Below are 14,640 nucleotides of genomic sequence, written 5' to 3'. Positions count from 1 at the left end.
AAGGACATCAGGCACAGCTCCGTCAGGAAGAGGGCTGGGTCCTGACCTCGTCTCAGAAGAGCCCCACCACTGTGGGAGGGCAGAGGGCCCATGGACCCTTCACACCCTCCAGGATGGGTTCAAGGCCTACTCTAGGTGCAGCCAGTAGGAAGTCACCCAGGACAGTGAACTCCAGGTGACCTTTGACCTCAGGTTCACCATTAGCCGAACAACTCGCGGACCGCTAGAGTATTGGCAACACACTGACACTGCTTCCTAAATGGGCCAGGTCTCTCCCCTCCAGACACTTCAGCCATAAATGTGGTGGAGACACCTGGAGTTCCACAGGGACAGCATCTCAGATGCCATGTCCCTCATGCACAGACAAAACCTCTTACCTCTTGAAGCGTCTCCTCCCTCTCCCTTCTTGATGTTTTTTAAAGCACCTACTATGTGCTAAGTTGTGGGTACATAGGGATAGATGGCAGTCCTCATCCACAGAGAGGACACAGTCTTGGCCAGAAAACCAACACACAAAAGCGTAAGAGTAGTATTCGCTGTCTTAGGGGTCCTTACAAGTGCTGGGGAGCAGAGAGGAGGGAGAGGCCTGGGGTGGCTGTTGTGCACATGGGACGTGGGCTGGGTCTTGAGGCCTGAGCAGGACCCTGTTTCCTACACTTCTCCGGGGACAGGCCTGGCCCAGAGCACGCCACCTCAGCCAAGGCCCTCCCTCCTGGAGTGCAGGCCTCCAGAAACAGAGGTGAGAGGGAAGTACATGGGTTTAGGAGACAGGGTGGGGGTGGGAGCTGCAGGTCTGGCTTCCGCTTGGAGTGGCCCTAGCGTAGTCAAAGAGCAGCCCATTCTGGTCCATCCTGCTTGGGCCCCCAGACCTGAGGCAGCCACACTTTCACCCAGATGGATGGGGGAGGCCAACCCCCTGGGAACCTCCCTGCCCTGATCCTGGTTATCTAAACATAACTGGGGAGGAGGAAAGATTTGAGGAGCAGGAATTGGGGTGTTGGGGAGAAGGAAGTCCTTGGCGACGGTGCTTAGATGGGTTCTCAGAAGGCCGGGCAGCCTTGGCTAGGCGGTGATTAGTCAGTCAAGCCGGGGAGTTCAATAAAGCCGGCGGCTCATTACCCAGCTGGGGACCCCCTGCCCGAGCAGCCCAGGGCCTGGGTTACATTACAGGGCTGTGTGAACTCTCCCCTCGGAGTGAGACCGCACTGGCCTTGGAATAATTATGGGGCCTCAGCAGATGGTGGAGGCGGATGGGGGAGACCTTCAGCTGTGGGACACGTGACCTGTCAGCATCTGTGCAGAGCAGGACATGGGAGGGTCCACGCTAGGCCTCGGGGGAGGCAGCACTGAATCAAGGTCTGAGAATGATGGAGTTGGCCGTGGCAGGGCCTAGCCAGTGCTCTGGGCCAGCCAGGCCTCCTTTACAGCCCTGCCCAGGCCAGGGGGCCTGCTGGTGGGACCAAGTCCCTGGAAGCTTGAGTGCCAGCGTCTAAACGGATCTGTGTGTCATGCCGCAAGTGCAGGAGACACATCTTCTGGCACCTGTGAGTCTTTGAGTGCCTTCCTGGAGCAGGTGGGCATCAAGGAACTCGGGGATTTCAGCCACCTCACCAGGAGGCTCCACGGTGCTGAGGCTGTGCAGCGCTCAAGGAGTCAGAGGACCCCCCTCATCACCCCACCTGAGACCCCCTCCCACTCCCTCCTCTGTGATCCCATGTGCCGAGACTCCTCCAGCTCTGCCTTGACAGAACTGGCTTCAAGGATCCTCCGGCAGCTCTCAGCCAAGACAAACACGGAGGGAAGAAGACGGAAGGCCGCGGGGCTCCACCTCTCCACTCTGCTGGGGAGAGCGAGGGCCTGGGGTTCCAGCAGGAAGACTAAAATGGGGCTTGGCCCCCCTCCCACTCAGGCCTCCTCTACCGTAGAAGCTTCCTCTGGTTACTCAGCTCTCCTCACTCCCAAGCTCTCTGCCTCACTGTTTCCTCCTTTTGGATGAGAGAGGAGTGAGGAGGTCCCAGACGTGGGTCTCCCTGCTCACCCACACGCTGCTGAGACAAGGGGGCGTGTTCTCCAGAGTCAAGTGCAGCCCTAGCACCCATTCCAACAGCACAAAATGTGCAGCGACCAAGAAACAGGCCTCTTCCTGACCGCTATTGCGAGACCTCTGGCTTAAAGATGGCTTCCCCACGTTCATGATGCAGGCCAAGCGTTTAGCCCGGACCACCACGAACTTCCACTTCAGTGTCTTCTCCAGTCTTATCGCTGCTCCCCTTTCTCTCAAATTCTGGAAGCTGTCACGTTGCTCTTTCCATCTTTAAAATCTTCACACAGGCTTTCCCTTTAGTCCTCGCCATGGACGCCTTCCCTTCCCCTGGCTGGTTCCGTCTTCCCCTGGTCAACTGCTTCCCAACCCGTCTTAGAAGCTGCACCTTCCAGCAGGCCTTCCTGACCTCAGAGGCTGAGGGAGGCCCGAGTCACCTTAGGGGTTCCTGGTATAGATTTTAAAATGAAAAAGTAAAACAAAAACTGGGATACAAAACCTGTGGCAATGTCTAAATACTCGACCTGGTCAGGACGTGTGTCTGTGCCTGTGTAAATGGTAAGCTGGTTTGGATGGTAATGTCAAAAATCCACATTTGATGGGGGGAGGGATAAATTAGGAGTATGGGATTAACAGATACACATTACCATATGGAAAATGGTTAGACAACAAGGATTTACTGTAGAGCACAGGGAACTACATTCAATATCTTGTAATAACCTATAATGGAAAAGAGTCCAAAAAAAGAATATATATATGTATAATGAGTCACTTTGCTGTACCCCTGAAACTAACACAATGCTGTGAATCAACTATACTCCAATTTTTTAAAAAAAAAAAATCCATACAATGGAATATTACTCAGCCATAAAAAGGAACGAAATAGTGCCATTTGCAGAGATATGGGTGGACCTAGATATTGTCATACAGAGTGAAATAAGTCAGAAAGAGAAAAACAAATATCGTACAATATCGCTTACATGTGGAATCTAGAAAAATGGTACAGATGAACTTATTTGCAAAGCAGAAATACAGTCACAGATGTAGAGAACAAACTTACGGTTACCAAGGCGGGAAGCGGGTGGGTGGGATGAATTGGGAGATTAGGACTGACAGTATATACACTACTATGTATAAAACAGATAACTAATGAGAACCTACTGTAGAGCACATGGAACTCTACTCAGTGCTCTGTGGTGACCTAAATGGGAAGGAAATCTAAAAAAGAGGGGACATATGTATACGTATAGCTGATTCACTTTGCTGTACAGCAAGAAACTAACACAACATCGAACAGCAACTATACTCGAATAAAAATTAATGAAAAATATATCCACATTTGAGGCCCTTTGCGAGTACAGCCTGGCCCAATGGCCCTCCTGGGATTGCCTGTGATACACCCGGGCATAGCTTATGTGGTATTGAAATTACTTTCTCCTCATCTATTACCCAGACTGGCCTGTGAGCTCCTGGCAAGCAGGGGCTGTGTCTGGTCCATGGTTCCAGCAGAGAGCACACACTGAACCAATGTACATTGGAGGAATGAATGGATGGTCCCATCAAGCCGACAGTGTGCTTGCAGGGCAGGGATGAGCATTCCTGGTGTCTGTCACACCTGAGAGAGACTAGTTAGTCCTAGGACAGGAAACCAGGACTCCAGAGACCAGCTTTAGTCAGGCAAGGGAGGATACACCCATCCCTGGGCCCATCAGCCAACTCTGGGCAAAAACGAGCCTGAAGTCTGCGAGGGGCAGACCTGGACGGAGGGGTTGGAGAAAGCTTGGGCAACACGTGGACAGCCTTAGGGATAGAAGGAAGGTGCCCAGTGGGACCCACCACAGCTCTCACACTGCTCTTCACGTATGCACCCCTTGGCTTCTCCCCAGGCCTCCACGATGTTTATTTAACAGCTGAAGAGCCCCTATTCAACCATGTTTTCTCTGCTTCCAGAGTGATCTTTTAAAATTCCAAACTTGAAAATGTTGCTTCCCTGATGTAGTGGGTTCAATGGTGTGCCCCCCAAAAGATAGGTCCAAGTCCTAATGCCTGGAACCTATGAATGTGATCTTATTTAGGAAAAAGGTCTTTGCAAGTAGGATTAAGCTAAGGATCTTGAAATGAGACCATCCTGGATTATCCAAGAGGGTCCTGAATCCAGTGACAGGTGTTCTTAGAAAAGCAGAGGAAGGCTGAGACACAGAAGAGGGGAAGGCCATTAAAGACGGAAGCAGAGACTGGAGTGATGCAGCCATGAGCCCAGGGATGCCTGAGCCATCAGAAGCTAGAATAGACGCAAAAGGGATTCTCCCCTGGAGCCTTTGGAGGGAATGCAGCTCCACTGACACCTTGATTTAGGGTTTCTGGCCTCCAGAACTGAGAGAATAAATTTCTGTTGTTTTAAGCCACCAAGTTTGTGATAATTTGTTATGGCAGCCCTAGGAAACTTATACACCTGCCTCAAACTCTTCCACGGCCCCTCCTGGTCAGGATTCAATGGCTCGGGGAGCCCTCAGAGATCTGCCCCTGCCAGCTCTCCAGCCTCATTGCTCACCCTGCACGTTCCAGCTGTACAGAATTACTGATGGTCTCCAAGTATCCCACCAGGGTGACCAGCCCTCCTGGTTTGCCTGGGGCTGGCCTGGTTTTAGCACTGAAACTTCTGCATCCCAGGAAACTCCTTAGTCTTGGGCAAACTAGAAGGGTTGTTCCTGTTTTTTCCATGCTGTCTATATCTTAGTTGAGGCCGTTCCCTCTGCTTAAATTGTTCAAGAAACTCTACTTCAGGACAAGACCAAAACAACTGCCAACGGGGGCAGGCCAGAGGTGAGAGGTGGACCATCTATACCTTGGGGAGCCCAAACCTAGACCACACAGTGAACCGTGAAGACAACATTTACCTTGCCAGGGACCCAGAGTCAGCTGGCGACAGAGCCTCAGGCACCAGCAGCAGTGAGGGTGACAAAGGCCCAGGAGGGGTTGGCAGCCCTGGTGTGGCTCTAGCCGCATGGGAAACGTCACAGTTGGCATGGGTGCGGGTGAAATGAGGCAACGGTCCAGAGGAGATGGCTGTGGAAGGGAGTCACTGCATGGATGCTGGGTAAGGCGGGGCACAGGCAAGGCTTTTTGGCAGGAGGAGTCCAGTGGTCCTGAGGGTTACAGACACGCGGTCAAAGTAACTGTCAACTAGGACTGCTTTTGGCAGCATTTAACAAACCCTGAGCAGCTGTGGCTTAAATTATTAGGAGTTTAATTTTCTCACAGGACAAGAAGTTCCAGGCAGCTTGGCTGAGTCCTCAAGGTCCTGGTTCTTATCTTTTCTGTCACCCTCAGCACGTGACTTTTGGCCTTAATATCCGATGATGGCTGCTCCCCTAGATACTTCCTCATTCTGGACCCAGATTAGGGGGAAGGGCCAAAACCCTTGGAACTGTGTCTGTTTATGCAGGGAGGGAAGACTTCCTAGGAGCCTCAGGACACAGCACTTTGGCCAGGACCGTGTCACATGACTCTAGCTACAAGGGAGTCTGGAAAGGTGATGGTTCTAGCTTTGCAACAAGGGAGAAAGGAGTTGTGATTGGCTTCTGGGGGCGGCAATCCACAACATCTGCCACAGGGACCATTCCTAGGACCCAATGGCTGGTTAAATGTCTCATCTTTTCTTTTGGCTGCGTTGGGTCTTTGTTGTGGTGCACAGGCTTCTCATTGCAGTGGCTTCTCTTGTTGCAGAGCTCGGGCTCTAGGTGTGCAGGCTCCAATAGCTGTGTCTCGTGGGTTCAGTAGTTGTGGCTCGCGGGCTTAGCTGCTCTGCAGCATGTGGGATCTTCCTGGACCAGGGCTCGAACCCACGTCCCCTGCATTGGCAGGCGGATTCTCAACCACTGCGCCACCAGGGAAGTCCCGAGGTGTCTCATTTTTGCAGCTCTTGGTCTTGTCTGTACTGTAAACTAGTTCCTGCTTCTAGACTTGGAGTCAATTGACATGCGGGACAATGTGATGTTAGGTAAAGATGGGTGAGGATTCTGAGACTCCTGCAGTTCTGTGGGATATCAGTGAGCTATGATACAGCTGGACGGCCCCACAAGCCTCTAGAAGCTGGCAGGGTGCTCTGCACAGTGGTGAGTGTGATTAGTTTTGTCATGTAGGGCTTGCTGATGACTGCAATCCCCAGGGAGAAGCTGGGCAAAGGGGTGAGCTGGGGAAGGGATATTTAACTCACCTACCTTGACAGTGAACATCTCACAAACTGAGCCCTGTCCTAAGGAAGGAAGGGAGGCTGGTGTCAGGTGATGCCAGAACTTTGAAGATGAGTTCAAGTCGACTGCCCCAAGTCTGGACCAAGACTGAACCCAGACACTGATGCAAGTGGTGGGAAGGTGGTTTAGGTGGGAGGGTGAATTGTTGTACAATTCACAACATACCAAATATTGAGATGATGTTGGGGGGTGCTGGGCCAGTCCCAGGGAAAGGGAGTTGTCATTCAATAATCATTCTTCAGTTCAAATTGATTTTATGCCTGCTGTGTACCAGGCATTGTATGAGGCAGTGGAGATACAAACCAGGAATCGTCTTTGACCTCAGGAGCCATAGTCTAGGGAGAGAGAAAGGTGTGGAACAGCTCACTATATAGTCAAGAATCCAATTACAGCTGATTCCTGCTAGGAAGGAGTCCAGGAGGCCGGGGAGCATCCAAGGAGGGGAGGAGTGGGTCAGTCAGAAGAAACAGGGTCTAACTGAAGTGAGGAGAGCCTTAGGCAGGTCAATGGCAATTCTGGTGTGGCTGGAGCCCAGAAAGAGAGAGAAGTAGCTGATGGCCCAGGCTGCAAAGGAAGGCAGGGGTTAGACCCTAACGGGCTTATAAACCGTGGTGAGGGGTTTGGACTTAATTTTAAGGCTGGACTATGCCACGGGGACTCTGAAAGGTGGCGAGTGTCAGATGTGGAAAAGAGGCGACGGGCAGGAGGGTGAGAAGCCCATACTTCCCATGTGGGCCCCGGGTGACTGTCACACAGGATGGAGGAAGGCAGACTCTGCTTGCGGGCCAAGGCTGGAGAGGGTAACGAAGAACTGAGGACACGCAGGCTGTGCCTGGCTCCTGGAAGTAACCGCTGGCTGGCAGAGAACCGGCTCCATGGAAGCTTTGACTGACAGGCCAGGGGCTGCCCTCTGCCTTCTTTCAGTTACTAAAAGTTATGTAGGAAGGAACAGAGGGGGAAGGGAGACGGGGAGGAGGAATAGGTGCTGGCCCAGAAAGTGAAGAAGAGAGATTTTCCACACAGGAAACTTGCCTGGGAGAATATAAACAACTGTTGAGCTTCATCACAGCTCTCTTCAGTCAGCTGAGGCTGGTAAAGGGCCACAGGTTTTGAGTGACTCAGATGCCAGACACCTACCGGACCTCACTGAAGACTTTCGTGCCCAGTGAACAGTGGGACTTGTTTTAGTCAACTCTGTACAAACCTGTGAACTCATTCTACCAGATCCAGAAGGCCAGAGGTCAATGCCTCATTAGCACGGCTGCCACGACCTGATCCTTTTAGTTCCTCCTAAACTACTCCGTTACTTGCTTCCCTGGAGTGTGTTCTCTTTGTTGTTTTACTCTTTTACAGAAACTGACGGTCAGGATGGTCTCAGAGTAAAGACACCCAACAGGCTTTGGGCCACTAGAGCAATTGAGAACTGAACCCAATAGCAGAAGCCTTGCTCTACTCCACAGGGCGAGAGGGCTGGTGGCATTGAACAACAGGAGGCAGGTGCTACAGAAGGGGCTGAGCTGAACCAAGCCCAATTTTATTTTATTTTTTTAAGTTTTATTTATTTATTTATGTATTTATTTTATTTGTTTATTATTTTTGGCCGTGTTGGGTCTTCGTTGCTGCGCGCGGGCTTTCTCTAGTTGCTTCGAGTGGGGGCTACTCTTCACCGCGGTGTGAGGGCTTCTCGTTGCGGTGGCTTCTCGTTGCAGAGCACGGGCTCCAGGCGCGCAGGCTTCGGTAGTTGCGGCGCGTGAGCTCAGTAGTTGTGGCTCACGGGCTCTAGAGAGCAGGCTCAGTCGTGGTGGTGCACGGGCTTAGTTGCTCCGTGGCATGTGGGATCTTCCCAGACCAGGGCTCGAACCCGTGTTCCCTGCACTGGTAGGCAGATTCCCAACCACTGCACCACCAGGGAAGCCCTCAGCAAACATTTTTAAGGAGTGTTGCGTGTCCTGTGCTGTATTAAATTTTGGTGTAAGTTACAGAAACGAGACAACTACACAGATGAATATCAGTGACAGATGATGGAGGGCGCTTAAAGGAAATACGCAGGTGGCTGACAGTGGGTGACAGGGCCCGGCCGCTCTCCCTCACTGGTCCATGGACTCCACCTGTGAAGGGTGAGAAGTCAGCTGGAGGAGGCTCTGAACACCTGGCCTGGCAGATTCCAGGGGAGAAAAGTAGGGGCAGGAACCCTGTTTCCAATGTAGGCAGGGGTCGGGGAAGGACTTCCAGAGGAAGTGATGCTGAGGCTGAGCCCTGAAGGATGAATCTCACGTAGCCGGGCAAGGAGGGACCAGCACATGCAAAGGCTATGCAGAACATGTGAGGAGCTGGAAGACAGCCAGGGTGGCTGGAGAGGAGCGAGGCGACACAAGTCCGAGAGGGACTTGACTCAGAGGGGAGAATCTGTGGCCCATGCCAATACCACAACCAGGAAGGAGGCCCCGATTTTACCTTCCATTTAAAACATGTTTCCTTTGCACTTTGGATTCTGTTTGGGGCAGGTGTTGGGTGGGGAATTTGAGAAAACAAACATACGAAACAAATCCAGTCTGTGCTAAGTGAAGAGTAGACCGCAGGAGAGCCGTTGGCAAGGCACTGCTTGCAGCAGATGGAAAACATACTACATATTTGGAAATCTCCTAGGAGCATGAAAGAGGTAGGTGGGGGGAAGCTACTACCCACTTCATGGCAGAATGGTTGGGGACACAGCTGGACACAGAGCAGGGGCAGAAAATGGGCCAGGCCCACCCGTCAGGAACTGTGAGAAGGACTTCCTGCCAGCGAGGGGTCCAGGGGCGGGTGCCTCTCCAACGTTGAGCCCGGCCGGCAAGCATCATGGCTGAGGGCAGAAGGTGCTGTTTCCGACTCCAGGACAGCACAGGGAAGTGGGAGTGAGCAGGAAGATGGAGAGGGGGCAGGAGACACCTATTCAGGGGGGCCAGCCCTCCACACCTTCAGGTTTCAACCCACAGGCAGTGACCTTAAGCCTGCCTGCTGCCCAGTGTAGCCTCAGGTAGCAAGGATCAGGAGAGGCAAAGACCCTGCCACTGAGGGCAGAGAGCATTAGTGTGTTGGGATGAGGGCTCGATGCCTGAACCCTGTGACTAATCCACTCCCCTGAAGGTTTCCCAAAGAGGGAATGGGCACACACAAAAGACAAGTGCCAACGGGACCGGCACATTCAACAACCTCAGTCTTAAGCGCTTAGTGTCTGAGCCGCTGCAGAGACTCTCCAGTAAGACAGGCCCTGACTGAGAAGGGGGCTCGGGTCAAGGGCCTCGGGGCTTCACCTCCCAGCTTCCCTCCCCAGGGTTCAGGCTTTGGGGTCAAAGCTGGCTGACTGACCAAACACCCAGTCACACGTGGAGAAGGTGCACCAGGAAGAGAAGACAGCCGGGGCTCTACCAGCTCACCCATCACTGGGACAGTGGCTCCAGGTCTGGCTGCCATGAGGAGAAGAGAGAAGAAAGGGAAAGAAGCAGACGGCTTTCATGGGAGAGATGGCGTGGACAGAGGGTGCATGTCAAGGCTTTTGAAAGTAGCCCCATCCACGTGGTAAACTACTGGTGAATACATGTTCTTGGAAGCACCCAGTGAGATGAGCCCCCTCCTCTCACCCCCATCCTCTCTGTCTTCCATCCTATTACAACCACACCGGTGTGTCGGGTTGCCCCCTTCTCTCCCCTTCCACCTTCTCAGGAACTTCCTACCATCAATTATGTCTTCTCTCTTCCAAACATCCACCACCTCCTCTTAACTGGGTCATTTCTATTAGCATCTGGACACACTCAAGGCTCTCCCATCCTCAACAAATAACGAAATCATTCCCTCCACCCACACATGTTAGGGAACCATTGACCAAAACTGCCCGCCTGGGCCGGCACGATGGTAACCGCTTGCCTGAGTTGTTTTGCAACAGGAGGTTCCAATAAAGAATGTGGTGCTGCCCACCAGGAGAATGCGGGAGGGGCCAAAAGAGGAGGGAGGAGATGATATGTCCTGCCAACCTCCCAGAAATCCTCACGCCGGAATCCATCTTGGCTGAGAGATGCACGCGCCACCAGGGAGGACCCTGAATCAGACCAGGTATGGGCCAAGCAAGATGACTGGCCAGAGACAACCTGGAAACTAACCTCACCACCATAAAACCTGAGGCTGTGAGCCACGTGGCAGAGCCTCTCTTGGGTTCCCCTACCCTGCTGCTCTCCGCCCCGGCACCTCTTCCCAATAAAGTCTCTTGCTTTGTCAGCTCCTGTGTCTCCTCGGACAATTCACTTCTGAGTATTAGACAAGAGCCCACTCTCGGGCCCTGGGAGGGATTCCCCCTTCCTGCAACACACATACCCCCCTCCATAGACAACACTCATCTCCAAAGTCAGTCTACATTCTCTGTGTCCATTTTCTCACCTTCTGAGTCCTGACTCACCTCTCACTCTTCTGCACACTCTGATCCAGCTTCCCACTCACGACTCTGCCAACACACCTGCAGCTGAAGCCACCAGCGGCGGGCACAGCCCTACATGGCACACGCAGACCCGCTTCTTTCTGTCTCTGCAGCATGTGGCCTGTTGACCACTGCTCCTATGCTAGGACCCCTCCTGCTTTCCACCCACTTCCCTGGTAGCTCCTCCCCAGACTTTGTTCAGCGGGATGTGTCCAGGCTGCCTCCTTGGCCCCTCCCCCTATAGCCAGGGCTTTCCAGCACTGGCTGGACATTAGAGTCACCTGGGGAGCTTTTAAAAGCTACCAGCACCTGAGTGCCCCTAATTAAAGCAGAGTCACTGGAGTGGGGCCAGATGTGGTAGCTTTAAAAGCTCCCAAGTGATTCTGAAAGGGCAGCCAGGGTTTCAAGTCATTGCCCTGGGCGTGAAAGAGGTCGCTGTGTCCATCTGGGTACCAGTAGCCTTCAAAGCCCTATCTGCAGGCTCTGAGACATCCAGAAATACCTTTGCTTCCCCAAAAAAGGCGACTAGCCAGTCATCATCGCATAGGGGAAATTGATTCCTCTCAGCTTTTGCAGAAGCCGTGCCGGAGTCTAACACGCTTATTGTCATGCTAAAGTCATACGGTTCTTCCTTTTGTCTATATATAATCTGCATTCACATTTCCATAATGAACTAACGAGGGAAGACGTTTCCCTTCTGGCCTACGGAAGACCTTAGTAGCACATCCAGAAGCAGGTTTATTATTTTTATCTCTTGAATCACGAACGAAAAAATTCTAGAATGCTAAAGCGCCTGTGACTGAATCGTGATGCGTTGGTTCCATCCTCTGCTTCTCTGTCTCTCACAAGGAAAAAAAAAGTCACTGCTTTCTGCTTCCTGATGCCCTGGAAAACAGTCCTGCCCCTCCTGCCAGTGTCACTCATCACACTGGAATGTCACTAGATGTCTCTCCAACCAGACTCCAAGGCCTTTGAGGGGAGGGACCATGCGTTAGTCACCACTGCATCATCCATGCCTACCATGGTGCCTAGCCTAGGGTAATCGTTTTACTGAATGAATGGATAAAATTTTACGGAATAAGCCGCCACTCTGGTTGGTTTTCCTGAATAGATTCACAAGGAGGAGACATGAGCTCTCAGCCTAGAAGCTATCACTGGAAGGCAGACTTGTACTGGCTGCAGATACTATAGGCTCCTCCTCCGGGCATAAACTTGAAGGAGGGTCTTGGAGAGAATGCCAAGCCTGGCACACATGAGAGTCACTTGGAGGGCTGGTGAAACCTGTCCTGATCTCACTGGGATAAGGAACCTGTCTTTTCACACACTACCACTGGCTGCAGACCAGAACTGGGGGACAGTCTGGCACTCCCCAAAGGCAAAGTTTCCGTCACTCAAATATCTGGAAAGAAAACTGAGGGAAAAAAACACTGAAGCAGGGCTTCCCTGGTGGCGCAGTGGTTGAGAGTCCGCCTGCCGATGCAGGGGACACGGGTTCGTGCCCCGTTCCGGGAAGATCCCACATGCCGCGGAGCGGCTGGGCCCGTGAGCCATGGCCGCCGAGCCTGTGCGTCCGGAGCCTGTGCTCCGCAACGGGAGAGGCCACGGCAGTGAGAGGCCCGCGTACCGCAAACAAAAACAAAAACAAAACACTGAAGCAAGGAGATTCACAAGTAACCCAGGTAGGAGACAACCTTCTGGGGCAAGACTTGTCCCAGCGCCCTTTGCTGGGGTGGGGAAGCCCCAAGTGGGCACAGAAGCGATGCTGCAGACGGCGCTTACCAATCTGGCAGCCCCCCTCACAAGCCCCCTGGGGGAGAGTGAGTGATCTGGGTGATTTGAGTGATGGCATATGTGGGGCTCAAAGGCATGGGAGTTGAGCCCAGGGAGCAATCTGGTTCTCCCAACCAGACCAGCCGCCAGAGCCCTCAGAAGCAAGAAGCACCACTGTGCTTCCCTGTCACCCTTGACTATGATCTGTGTCTACCCACAGGACACTTCTGACTCAGAGGTGAGTCCCGCCCCACCCCACCCCAACGGATTTTCCAACACCAGCTGAGTGTCCTACAACTTAACTCAGTTCTGACGCTAAGTACCTGGGGTTAGCACCACACAGACAGGCTCAGTCCCACAAGATTGCCCCCACTTCAGACGCCAGTCACAGGTCTCGGACCACCAGGACTTTTGATCAACCAGCTACAAACTTAAGGGGTTCCCACAACCCTCTCCTCAGGTTCGATAATTTGCTAGAATAGCTCACAGAACACAGGGAAACAGTTTACTTACTATTGCCAGTTTATGGTAAAGGATGCAACTCAGGAACAAACAGAAAAGATGCATAGAGCAAGGTGTGAGGGGCTTGCATATCCCTCCCAGCGCTTTGATGAACTGGAGGCTCTCAGACACACCACCCCCCTCCCCCGCCCCCCGCCATAGTTTTTATGGAGATTTCTTTATGCAGGCGTGATTGTTCAGATCACTCCCTCTCCCCTCCTAGGAGGTTGGGCTGGGGCTGAAAGCCCCACCTTCTAGTCATGCCTTGGACTTCCTGGCCCCCAGCCCCTATCCTGAAGCAAGCTGGAAGTCATCCCTCCCCTGATGCTATCCTAAAGCTATTCCCACTCCCCCAACCCCCCACCCCCACCCCGACCCCTCCATCCCATCATCTCCTTAGCCAACAGAAGACGCTCATCACTGGAGAGTCCAAGGAACTGGGGACTAGGACCAAATATTATAACAAAATCTGCTTCTATCAGTCAGGAAATTACAACGGTTTCAGGAGCTCTATGGCAAGAATGGGGGACAAAGTCCTAGAGAAAGAAAAGTGGTGGCTGCACCTTTGGAAGGAGTAGGGACACCCCCAAAGTGTCTCTACACCCCCAGTCTCCGCTTCCTCACCTCTCCCACTCAAGGCTCTTCACAGGCCACCAAGGGCCTCCCTGTCGCTTACACCACGGGTCTCATTTAACCATTCCACAGGTGTCTATGAAGCACCTGCTGGGGCCAGATGCTGTGCTAAGTGCCCTGTGGCACTTGCGGAGCAGTGAGGCTGGACCCAGCAGGGAGGAGAGAGCAGAGGAAACGCAGGGTGGAGAGGGAGCCAGAACTGGGCAGCCCACGGACCACAGTGCGAGCAGGCCGAGAGGTGGGTCGACGGGTGAGGAAAGAGTGTTCCAGGCAGAGGGCCTGACAGGCTGAGGGTAGAGGGCAGAGGAGCCTCTGAGAAACCAGAAGATGAACACAACTGACTGGATTTTAGAGACCAAGGAGGTTGAAGGGGAAAGATGTTTCCAAGGAGATGGACCAGAGCCATGGCAGACAGAGCTGCGTGGTCCGTGGTGAGGAGGAAAACCCGAGTCCTCTCTTCTTCATCCTCTCTGTCCAAGTGACCGCCTAGTTACTCCTAAGATAGCTGTTGCCTATTCAGTCCTCTGTGTCCTCCTTGTTCCGAATCTGGCTTATGAGACCATCCACCTAATCCCTGGAACCTGCGAGTAGTACCTCATACGGCAAAAGTTATTAAGTTAAGGATCTTGAGAGGAGGAGCTTCTCTTGGATTTTCTGGGTGGGCCGTCATGCAGTCATGTGTATCCTTATAAGAGAGACGCAGATGAGAAGACGGAGAGAGTGGAGAAGGCAGACATTGGGATGATGCAGCCATAAATCAGAGAAAGTCAACAGCCACCAGAAGCTGGAAACAGGAGGGAACAGATTCTCCCCTTGAGCCTCCAGAGAGGGGGCTTGAATTCAACACGACTTCTGGCCTCCAGAACTGTAAGAGAATAAATCTCTCTTGTTTAAGCTACCAGATTTGAGGTTATTTGTTCCAGCAGCCACAGGAAACTAATGCAGTGAGAACCTGCTCCTTTCCTTCCAGGGTCTAGAGGCCGCCTGCATTCCTT

The sequence above is a fragment of the Phocoena phocoena genome, chromosome 19, assembly GCF_963924675.1.
Source record: "Phocoena phocoena chromosome 19, mPhoPho1.1, whole genome shotgun sequence".
NCBI classification, from domain to species: Eukaryota; Metazoa; Chordata; class Mammalia; order Artiodactyla; family Phocoenidae; genus Phocoena; species Phocoena phocoena.
Note: the sequence above shows the minus strand (reverse complement) of the source record.